The sequence below is a fragment of the Bos taurus genome, chromosome 21, assembly GCF_002263795.3.
Source record: "Bos taurus isolate L1 Dominette 01449 registration number 42190680 breed Hereford chromosome 21, ARS-UCD2.0, whole genome shotgun sequence".
Classification (NCBI taxonomy): domain Eukaryota; kingdom Metazoa; phylum Chordata; class Mammalia; order Artiodactyla; family Bovidae; genus Bos; species Bos taurus.
The window spans coordinates 66419340-66430965 of NC_037348.1; the positions used below are offsets into that span (position 1 = coordinate 66419340).

At 45.4% G+C, this 11626-nt stretch overlaps 1 long non-coding RNA gene across 1 annotated transcript; it reads left to right on the forward strand.

Annotated features, from left to right (window-relative positions):
• Window positions 1-419: 419 nt before the first annotated feature.
• Window positions 420-11282, forward strand: LOC101907771 (uncharacterized). Its single transcript, XR_003031544.2, has 3 exons — window positions 420-894; window positions 3900-3968; window positions 10893-11282. It is a non-coding gene; the product is annotated as an uncharacterized lncRNA (long non-coding RNA).
• The last annotated feature ends 344 nt before the right edge of the window (window positions 11283-11626 follow it).

Sequence of the window (11626 nt, forward strand, 5' to 3'; positions counted from 1 at the left end):
AGTTATGTGAATTATACAGCGAGCTCCCACTAGCTGTCTGCTTCACGTGTGGTAGTATGTATGTTTCCACGCTACTCTCGCCAATTGACATACAGTTGATTTACAATGTTGTGTTAGTTTCAGGCATACAGCAAAGTGATTTAGTTTATGTATCTGTATATTCATATATATATGCACATATATACATTCTTTATATGCACACATATATATAAGTCACTTCAGTCGTGTCCGACTCTGTGCGACCCCATAGACGGCAGCCTATGGGGTCGCACAGAGTCGGACACGACTGAAGTGACTTAGCAGCAGCATACATACATATATATATTTATATACATATATATAGTATATAACATTTATATACATATATAATATATATACATTTATATGTACATAAAAAATATATATATTCTTTTTTAGACACTTAGAATATCAGAAGACATGTATACCCTTTACTCACCTTTTCTAATGATAACGCCTAAGTCATGGACCAATTAAGAAAACCAAGATATTAACATTGGTAAAATACTATTAACTAAACTACAGATTTTATTTGGACTTTACCACTTTTTCACAAATGGTCTTCACTTCCGGAGTGCAGTTCAGGGTCCCACACTGCTCCTAGCTGGCACGTCCTTAGTCCCCGACAGTCTGTGCAATTGTTCAGTATTCCCATCCGTCAGGACTTGGCACCCTTGAAGAGCAGTGGTCAGGTGTTTTCTGGACTGTCCCTTGATTTGTGTTGCGTCATGCCTTCTCATAGTGACCTGAGGTTCTGCATCATCAAGAGGAATACCGCAGGAGTGCCCGGTGCCGTATCAGGGAGCCCTCGACGTCACCGTGTCCTACTTCTTGTGACGGGAACTTTCATCACTTTGTAAACATGGTGTCTGTCAGGTTCGTCCACTGTGTAGCCACTATTTTTCTTTTTGTAATAGGGCAGGGAGATACTTTGAGGCAATGCAAAGGTTCTGTTTCTTCTTAAACTTTCTCCCACTAATTTTGGCATCCATTGGTGTATTTTGCCTCCATGATATCTATGAAATTCTAATGGCAATTTTTCGATTTCCCCTTATTCCTTTTTACATGAATTAATTGGGCTTCTTCTATAAATAGGTATCCTTCCTTTTCATTTCACTTCAGTGATAGTCCTTTTCATATAATTTCATTTATTTATCTATTACATTATTAATTTATATTTGTTCAGACTAAAATATATTCAGTTTATTATTTGGGTTAGAATCCAATACTTGTCGTTCAGTCACTCAGTCATACCCGACTCTGAGAACCCATGGACTGCAGCACACCAGGCTTCCCTGTTCATCACCATCTCTCAGAGTTTGCTCAAACTCATGTCTGTTGAGTTGGTGATGCCATCCAACCATCTCATCCTCTGTCACCTCCTTCTCTCCTGCCCTCGGTCTTTCCCAGCATCAGGGTCTTTTCCAATAAGTTGGCTCTTCACATCAGGTGCCCAAAGTACCAGAGCTTCAGCTTCAGTATCAATCCTTCCAAAGAATATTCAGGGTTGGTTTCCTTTAAGACTGACTGGTTTGATCTCCTTGCAGTCCAAGGGACTCTCAAGAGTCTTCTCCAGTACCACAGTTTGAAAGCATCAATTCTTTCACACTCAGCCTTCTTTATGCTCCAAATCTCAGTTCTATACATGACTACTGGAAAAATCACAGCTTTGACTATATGGAGCTTTATCAGTAAAGTAATATGTCTGCTTTTTAAAATGCTGCCTAGGTTTGTCATAACTTTTCTTACAAGGAGCCTTTTACTTTCATGGCTGCAGTCACCATCTGTGGTGATTCTGGAGAAAATAAAGTTTGTCACTCTTTCCATCGTTTCCCCATCTATGTGCCATGAAATGATGGGACCCGGTGCCATGATCTTCGTTTTTGAATCCTGAGCTTTAAGCCAGCTTTTTTACTCTCTTTCACTTTCATCAAGAGGCTCTTTAGTTCTTTTTGCCGTAAGAGTGGTGTCATCTGCATATCTGAGATTATTGATATTTCTCCCGCCAATCTTGATTCCAGCTTGTGCTTCATCCAGCATGGCATTTTGCATGATGCACTCTGCATATAAGTTAAATAAGCAGGGAGACAATACACAGCCTTGACGTACTCCTTTCCCAGTTTGAACCAGTCCATTGTTTCATGTCCAGTTCTAACTGTTGCTTCTTGACCTGCATACAGGTTTCTCAGGAGACATGTAGGGTGGTCTGATATTCCCATCTCTTTAAGAATTTTCCAGTTTGTTGCAATCCAGGCAGTCTCTTGCTTTTTCTATGATCCAGTGGATGTTGGCAATTTGATCTCTGGTTCCTCTGCTTTTTCTAAATCCAGCTTGTACATCCAGAAGTTCTCAGTTCATGAGCTGTTGAAGCCTAGCTTGAAGGATTTTGAGTATTACCTTGCTAGCATGTGAAATGAGTGCAATTGTGTGGTTATTTGAGCATCTTTGACATTGCCCTTCTTTGGGACTGGAATGAAAACTGACCTTTTCCAGTCCTGTGGTCACTGCTGAGTTTTCCAAATTTTCTGGCATATTGAGTGCAGCACTTTGATAGCATCCTCTTTTAGGATTTGAAATAGCTTAGTTGGAATTCCATTACTTCCACTAGCTTTGCTTGTAGTGATGCTTCCTAAGGCCCACTTGACTTCACACTCCAGGATGTCCAGTTCTAGGTGAGTGATCACACTATCGAGGTTATCCGGGCTATTAAGATATTTTTTGTATAATTCTTCTGTGTATTTTTTATATCTTTGGCTTCTGTTAGGTCCATACCATTTCGGTCCTTTACTGTACCCATCTTTGCATGAAATGTTCCCTTGGTATCTCTAATTTTCTTGAAGACATCGCTGGTCTTTCCCATTCTGTTGTTTTCCTCTAGAATCCAATGCTCTCATGGTCATTCTGTTTCTAATATTGTTACAGCGTTGGCCATTTGGAGCTCTTTCAGACTGGCTCCTGTGCCTTTTCAATATTCCCTCATTCTTTTGCTTTTCGTTTATATAATTCATTTATAATACAGCATTTTAAAATTTCACTTACCAACTTTTTTTGATAGTATGTGAACGTATAATTGATTTTTGAATATTTAAAATAGGTTTCTATAAGCACCATATGGGGTCTTCCTTAGTGACTCAGATGGTAAAGAATCTACCCTCAATGCAGAAGACCTGAGTTCAACCCTGGGTCGAGAAGCTTCCCTGGAGAAGGAAATGGCTACCGACTCCAGTATTCTTGCCTGGACAATTCCATGGACAGAGGAGCCTGGCAGGCTACAGCCCACGGGGTCGCAAAGAGCCAGACACGGCTGAGCGGCTAACATGTTCACTTTCAAGCAACATACAGTCGAGCCTTGCTCTTTCATCCTGTGTCACAATCTCTGCCTTTTACTGAAGTGTTTGGAAATGTAAACATTTAATGTAATTATCAGAATCACTGGCTGTAGGTCTACCGTCTTTCCACTTTTTTTTTCCTTTTGACTGTGTTGGGTCTGCACTGCTCGGTGGCTTTTCTCCAGCTGTGGCAAGCGGGCCTACTTTCTAGATGCCGTACACAAGCTTCTCGTTGCGGTGGCTTCTCCTGTTGTAGAGCACGGCCCCCAGGGTTCACGGGCTTCAGAAGTTGTGGTACACGGGTTTAGCTGCCCCAGGGCATATGGAATCTTCGCAGACCAGGGATCAGACTCATATTCTCTGCATTGGCAGGAGGACTCTTAACAACTGAGCCACCGGAGAAGCCCTATCCACTCGTTTTTTATTTGTCCCATCTGTCTTCTGTTCTTTTTTTTCTTTTCTTCTTTGCAATTAATTATGTTTTTTTAATTTCCATTCTCTCCACAGACTGATTCTCTCTAATCAATTGTATCTCTTTGTTCTAATTTTCAGAAGTAGCTCCAGAATTTAAATGTACATATCACAGTCTACCGTCAAATGCTGTACCACTTCACATATAATGTAAGTATCCTGCAATGTTCTTTCATTTAATTCCCCTGTCCTATGTACTACTGTGGTCATAGATTTTACTTTGCAATATATAATAAGCCCCAGAGTATATTGTTGATATTTTGTTTTAAATGGTCAGTTGTTTTCTAAGGAAATTAAAAGTTGAAGAAAACTTTTCTTTTAGTAAGTGTTTTTAAATGCAATTAGCAAAAATAAATGCAATTAGCAGAATAATGTTAAATATTTAATGTAAAAATTAATATTCCATACGTGTCTGTATATTTTAATGTTTAATATACAAAATGTACAGGATGTTGATTATCAAACATTACTTCTTTCAGGGAATAGATTGAAGATTTTATTATTATTGAGTTTCTATTTGAATCTGAATGAAATGAGTATACATGACATCTATAATTTAAATGTATTAATTCAAGTTTTTAAATAAAACTTATGAACCGCCAGAATGCCACAAATATCACTGTGAATAATCAGCCTTAAAATGAGCTTTTGTTTGTTTTTAATTTTTTTTACATTTCTCTACATATTTACCACTTCTAATACTCTTGCCTCTTTTTCTGTAGATCCAGATTTCTATCTAATATTATCTTCTTTCTGCTTCCTTTAATATTAACTTCCTTTAATATTTCCTGTAGTGTCAGTCTGCTAGGGTCTTAAAAACCTCTTTATTTTGCCTTCCATTTTGGAAAGACATTTTTGCAGAAAATAGAATTCTAGATGAACCATTTCCTTCTCTATTTTAAAGATATTCGCCCACTGACTTCCAGCTTGCACTGTTTCCAAAAGGATTGCTACTGGCATTTGTATATTGTTCCTCTGTAGGTCTCGTTCTTACCTGGCTGCATTTAGTATTTTCTGTTTATCTCTGAATTCAGAAAATTAATTATGATAGAGCTCAGTGTGCTTTTCTTTTTATTTATTCTACTTCATATTCATTGAACTCAGATTTGTATATTTATAGTTTTTATCAAATTGGGATGTGGCATTTCAGCTAGGCTTCCCAGAAGGAGCACTTCTGTCTTTGAGAATAAAGGCCAACTGATTATTATTAATGACCCTAATAACCACTCTTCTTAGGATGCTGTCCAGAAATCCGAACAAGCAGATCCCAGTCTGATGCTAACGATGCTGTGATGTGGGTTGAATTCTGGTGAGAATCTGAGGTTCTCCCACTTCCTTGGAGACTCGACACATCACCCCCACTGCCTTTGGGCTTGGCCGTGGTGATGGATAAGGCATCCCAGGCGGCTCAGTGGTAAAGAACCTGCCTGCCAATGCAGGAGACGCAGGAGAGGCAGGTTCCATCCCTGGGTCGGGAAGATCCCCCGGAGAAGATAATGGCAACCCACCCTCGTATTCTTGCCTGGAGAATCCCATGGCCAGAGGAGCCTGGCAGGCTTCTCTCTGTGGGGTACCATAGAGTCGGACTCAACTGCACACACGTGCACAACTGGTGATGGATATACCACGTGGTACCCAGGGTGCAGGAAGGGCACCCGTCCTTTAGAAGAGGGACGCAGTCTGTTTGAGCTTGCTGAGTGGACCTCCTATGCAGCCCCAGCTGCCTGGCAGGTCAAAGGGTAAGGGAGGAGAGTGGGTCTGCACTGTCTCTTCATCCCCGTAGGATCCACGTGGCTGGGCACACATCCCCAGGAGGCCAGCACGGCTGAGCACCAACCTCACCCGGTCACCCGTCCTTCCCCATCCTCAACACCACATTTGCAGCTATTCTGTTACCTCTCCCAGGCACTGGCCCAAACATCGAACTCACAAACTCAGCCGTTCCTCCTCCTTTTCGATGAGAAACCACTCGTGGAGGGCTCCTGTTGGAGGACAGGGGCTGTTACACGGCAGCCTTGAGAACACCAAGGGTCAGACCTTCCTCAGCCCTCCACTTTGCCCTTCCCACCAGGCCGGCCCCCCAGCCCACTCCCCCTCGTCTGTCCTTCTCCCACCCTGGCTGTCACCCACCCCTCCAGGAATTTTCCTCCCCCAGAGAACCAGGTCTGGAACCAGGGCGAGGCAAATGAGGTACTCCCTTCATGCAGAATTCAAGGAAACACCAAAAAGCTCAGCAATGAAGATTAGTTGCATTTAAGGCAATAATTTTTAAGTCAAAAGTAATGCAGATACAACTCAATCACAACAACAAAATAAACAGCCCAATTCAAAAATGGACAAAGGAACTGAATGGACATTACCCCAGAGAAGTTACAGAAATGGCGAAGCAGCACATGAAGAGATGTTCCGCATCATTAGTCACTGGGGAGACACAAGTCAAAACCACAGTGAGATACCACCTCACACCCGTCGGGCTGGCTAATTTTTTTTTTTTTTTTTAATGAAAAGAACAAGTGTTGGAAGGGTGTAGAGAAACTGAAATCCTTGTGCATTGCCGATGGGAATAAGAAACAGAGCATCTACCACGGAAAACAGTTTTGCCCGTCCTCAAAGAGCTAAACACAGAATTACCATATAATCCAGGAATTCTGCTCTGAAAGAATTGAAGCCAGGGACTCATGAAAATCTTTGTACAACAATGTTCATAGCAGCGCTATTCACAATAGCCAAAGGGTGGAAATAAACCCCAAAGTTCATCAACCTATGAACGGATAAACAAGATGTGGTCTATCCACTGAGTAAGGAAATGTTACTCAGTCTTAAAAAGGAAGTCAATTCTGGTACTCTTACAACACAGACGAACCCTGAGGACAATACGCTGAGTGAAATGTCAATAACAAAAGAACAAATAGTTCTGACTGTACTTCCATGAGTTCCCTAGAGTAGTCAAATCCATAGAAACAGATAGTAGAAGGGTAGCTTCCAATAAGCTGGGCGAGGGAGAAAGGGAAGTTTGTGTGTAATAGGGACAGAGCTTCAGCTGGGGAAGTAAGAAATTTCTGGGGTGGATGGTGGTGAGAGTTACCCAACAATGTGAATGTATTTAACGGGCTGCCCATGTGGCTCAAGGATAAAGAATCCGCCTGCCAATGCAGGAGACGTAGGAGACGCAGGAGACGCAGGTTCGATCCCTGAGTCAGGAAGATTGCCTGGAGGAGGAAATGACTACCCACTCCAGTATTCTTGCCTGGAAAATTCCATGGACAGAGGAGCCTAGTGGGCTACAGTCCATGGAGTCGCAAAGAGGACGGAGCAACTGAGAACGCACGCAGTTGAATGTATTTAATACCATTGAAGTGTACACCTAAATATGGTTGCAAATGATGAGTTTTGTGTTATGTATATTTGACCGTAACTTAGACAAAAAATAATGGAAAAAAATCCCTAATGAACAAAATACCAAAATTTAAAATAAAGACAAGATCTGTGCTAGGCCAATCCTTAGGAGAACCTGAGTGAGACAGAACCAGACTAATCCTGTGTTCACTTTAAATTTTGGTATTTTGTTCATCACAGACTTTTTTGATTACTTCTGTTTTGTTAAATACTGCAGTAAAATGTGAATTATCTGGGTCACTGATACTGAGGACGCTTCCTGAAATTTTGCATGTAGTCCCGGTGCCTCACCTGTGATCTGGCCCTAAGGTATTCCGTTTAAGCTACTGAAAAAATGAAATCTCCCCCAGTCCTCCCACAGAGAGTCAACCTCGGCAACTTCATCCCACCCCCAGAAGAGCCCACGGCCACCTCCCTTCTGGCCACTGGATCTGGGCCAACCCCTCCTTCTCTCTTTGTATCCCCCACCACCAACACACCACAGAATAAAACCAAAGGCCTCTTGGAATATCGCCAGACAAAAATACTGGAGTGGGTTGCCATGCCCTCCTCCAGGGGATCTTCTTGACCCCAGAATCAAACCCAAATCTCTTATGTTTCCTGCATTGGCAGGAGGAGGTTCTTTACCACTCATGCCACCTGGGAAGCCCTCTTGGCATATTTTCCAGCCTTAAGAAGGAAGAAAGGACTTCCCTAAGGTCCAGCGGCTGAGGATCCACCTTGCAAAACAGGGGACACAGGCGTGCTCAGCTTCAGTCCCTGCTTGTGGAAATAGTATTCCCCATGCCACGGAGCAGCTAAACCCGAGCACCGAAAACTACTAAGCTCATGAGCTGCAACTAAGACCCAAGGCAGCCAAACAAGTGAAGAAATAAATACAACTTTTTTAAAAAAGGAAGGAAAATCTGACTTATCCTATCACCTGGCCAAACGCTGAGAACATTAAGTGAAATAAGACAAAAGGACAAAGAGCGTATGATTCCACACTTATGAGGTACTCGGAGCAGTCAGATTCACAGAGACAGGACTTTAGGGTCGGTGCCAGGGGGAAGCGGGGGCGGGGGTTGTTTAATGGGGACAGAGTTTCAGTTGGGAAAGATCAAAGAGTTCTAGAAACGGATGGTGGTCACGGTTGTACAATGATGTGAAATGTACTTAACACCACTTCAGTATATACTTCAAGATTATTAAAATGGTAAATAATATGCTATGTAGATTTTTCCAAGGAGCAAGCATGTTTTAATTTCATGGCTGCAATCACCATCCGCAGTGATTTTAGAGCCCAAGAAAATAAAATCTGTCACTGTTTCCACTTTTTCCCCTTCTATTTGCCATGAAGTGATGGGACCGGATGCCATGATCTTAGTTTTTTGAATGTTGAGTTTTAAGCCAGCTTTTTCACTCTCCTTGGAAGGGAAGTTATGATAAACCTAGACAGCATATTAAGAGGCAGAGACATTACTTTGCCGACAAAAGTTTGTATAGTCAAATCTACGGTTTTTCCAATAGTCATGTACAGATATGAGAGTTGGACCATAAAGAAGGCTGAGTGCCAAAGAACTGATGCTTTCGAACTGTGGTGCTGGAGAAGACTCTTGAGAGTCCTTTGGACAGCAAGGAGATAGAACCAGTCCATCCTAAAGGAAACTAACCCTGAATATACATTGGAAGGACTGGTGCTGAAGCTGAAGCTCCAATACTTTGGCCACCGGAGGCAAAGAGCAGACTCGTTGGAAAAGACCCTGATGCTGGGAAAGACTGCAGGCAAAAGGAGAAGGGGAAGACAGAAGATGAGATAATTGGATGGCATCACCAACTCAATGGATGTGAGTTTGAGTAAACTCCGGGAGATAGTGAAGGGCAGGGAAGCCTGGCAAGCTACAGTCCATGGGGTCACAAAGTGTTGGACACAACTCAGTGACTAAACAAGAACAACAGAGTAGATTTTACAATTTTTTTTTTAAAGCTGTAAAACAAGACAAAACAAGAGTGGCCTCCTGGTCTCTGCGGGGTAGTCTGACACAATGAACGTTCATGATGGAGCCCCCTTCCTCCCTTTGTCTTCTGAGCTCTGTGGACCAAAGTTGCGTCTCATCTGGCCAGAGGCCATTTCTTGTAAAACAGCACAGATAAATATTTTCTACCTCAGCTTGGGTAAGAGAATATAAATAGAAAAGATCCAGTGTGATTTTTAAAGTCATTACGTTTTGTTCCCCAGTCTTTCCGACTCTCGTATTGTCTTGCGAGCGTGCGCGCTCAGTCGCGACCGACTCTTTCAACCTTCTTTACTTGGGAAAATGCACCTGGGGCCGCTCCTCCAGCCTCGGCCGTGATTCCCTCACCTGTCCCAGCTCCCCTGGGGCTGCACACCGTCCTCGTGCAAGAGATGCCCTTGGCGTCTGTGCTCACCATCCTAACAACGCACACCGGCGCTGCATCAGGGCACGTGCATGATCTCCACCTGAGGCATGGGGACAGGAGCCCAGAGGGGCCAAGTGACTTGTCCAAGGTCACACAGCTAGCCTAACCTTGGGCTGTGGGCTCTGGCCCTGCCCCCCCCCCAACACCTCCACCCTCTAAGACATAAGACAGGTCTTTGCGCATCTTAACAACACCCACGGACCTGCTTCAAGCCTCTCTCCCCACCAGGCTCCCCAGCCCCACAACAATTACTGCATGAAAACCAGAGTCCACCGCCCCAAGCGTGGCGCAGCCAGGACCAACCAGTCCTCTGGGGACCCGGTTTCCTCTTGCAAATGAGGTTGGGGAAAGTTGGGGGCATTCGTGGCCAGGGGTAGAAATCCTGATAACGAGGCTCAATGGCCCCCCACCCCGAGATGTTTCTGCCCGAGGCTGGGGGTGGCGCCTTGGCCAGAACAAGTTCCTGGGCCGGCCTTTCCCAGAGGGCTCCCATCTCTGCTTGGTATGCGAGGGGGGTCCGAGCTGGGGTCCAGCCGCCTTCCCAGGCCATTCAAGTCAACTCCCGCAAAGGCTTTTTGTTGTTATTACCACCCTCCGCCATTGCCAGGGGCCGTTTTTGTCTTCCCAAATGGGAAAGTATCTTTTACTTTTCTCTTTTGACACTGACTATTTGGCCTAAAGCAGGGACCAATTAAACTAATTAATCCCCAGGCGCTTTGCTGGAGGAGCAGCTCGGCTCTCACACTCGGGTCATTCCCGGGGGAGAGGGCGAACTCCAGCATCCTTTGTGTGCCTCTGACCTTTGGGCCGGACAGGCCTTGGCATGGCCTCCCCGGGCCTCCCTGCCTCCCCCACCTGCCACTTTGGGGGGCACCCGGCTCTCCCAGCACCTCCCACATCTCCACCTGGGGTTCAAGCCAGGCTGCAGCCCCCAGAGGGGGCTGCCTCCCCCTCCCACGCACAATTAACACTTTCTCTAGGAAGGGGGGAAAACGCATCTGCAAGTCAGGGAACCCACAGTCAGCTGAAAAGAGGGCGCTCGAGGTGGAGTCCAGAGACCCCCGGAGTGCCCCTGGCAGGAGCGCCAATCCTGCCAGGCAGATCAGCCCCCAGTTAATGGGTCCCTGGTCAAACGCGTTTTCCTCCTGGAGGACAGCAGAATTTCTTTGGCTCCGACAGGGAGGAGCAGCTGTCCACACTGTTTACTCAAATACCATCCTGGCAATGTTCAGATGTTTTTTTCTCTCTTCCCTGCAGGATCTGAAACCATCCGTGGGGCTCTTGGACGCACGCGTCTACACGGGGCTTTCCAGGGTGGCGTCTTCGCCGCGCACAGAAATCCTGTTCCCTGGAGCCCTTTGCCGCGTTCCGCCGGGCCTCCCCCACCCACACTGCGCCCACCCCCGCTAATGGGCATGTTTCCGTGAACACTGAAGACGAAAAACATGCGATTTTGAATGTGTCTCTTTCATGGTCACACATTTCTTTTCATTGTGCGCCTTGGCTGAGCCACGCTTCCAATTCCCAGGGACCCTCCTGGGCTCCGCTTGCAGAGCATTGTTGCACTTCGACAGCCCCTCCCCCGAGAGCCAGAGGTCGCTGGACCCTGGATTGTGTAGGGTGTCTCTGAAAGCACTCTCAATAAAAAGCTCCGGGTCTTTGCCTCTGGTTTCCCTGTGCTGTTGGGGCTCTGATCTGGCTGATCCAAGATTCGTTCCGCGGCCCTGCACACCCGGGTACTTCTTGAGACGCACCGGCTTCCAGAACTTTGCACAACACCGCGACCGCAAGCACTCCGGCTGAGGCCGTTTCCGGTTGCCTTCCTACAGGCCAGTCATTTCCTGGCCCGGAGGCATCTCCATGGGCCCCCACACCACCCTTGTGGGTCTCTCTTCCTCGAGATTAAGTACAGCCCCCTCGATGGGGGTGGAAGGCGGGTTCAGGGCATTCCTGGCTGGCCTCCCTGGGAGCCCCTCCCAGACCCCCACACG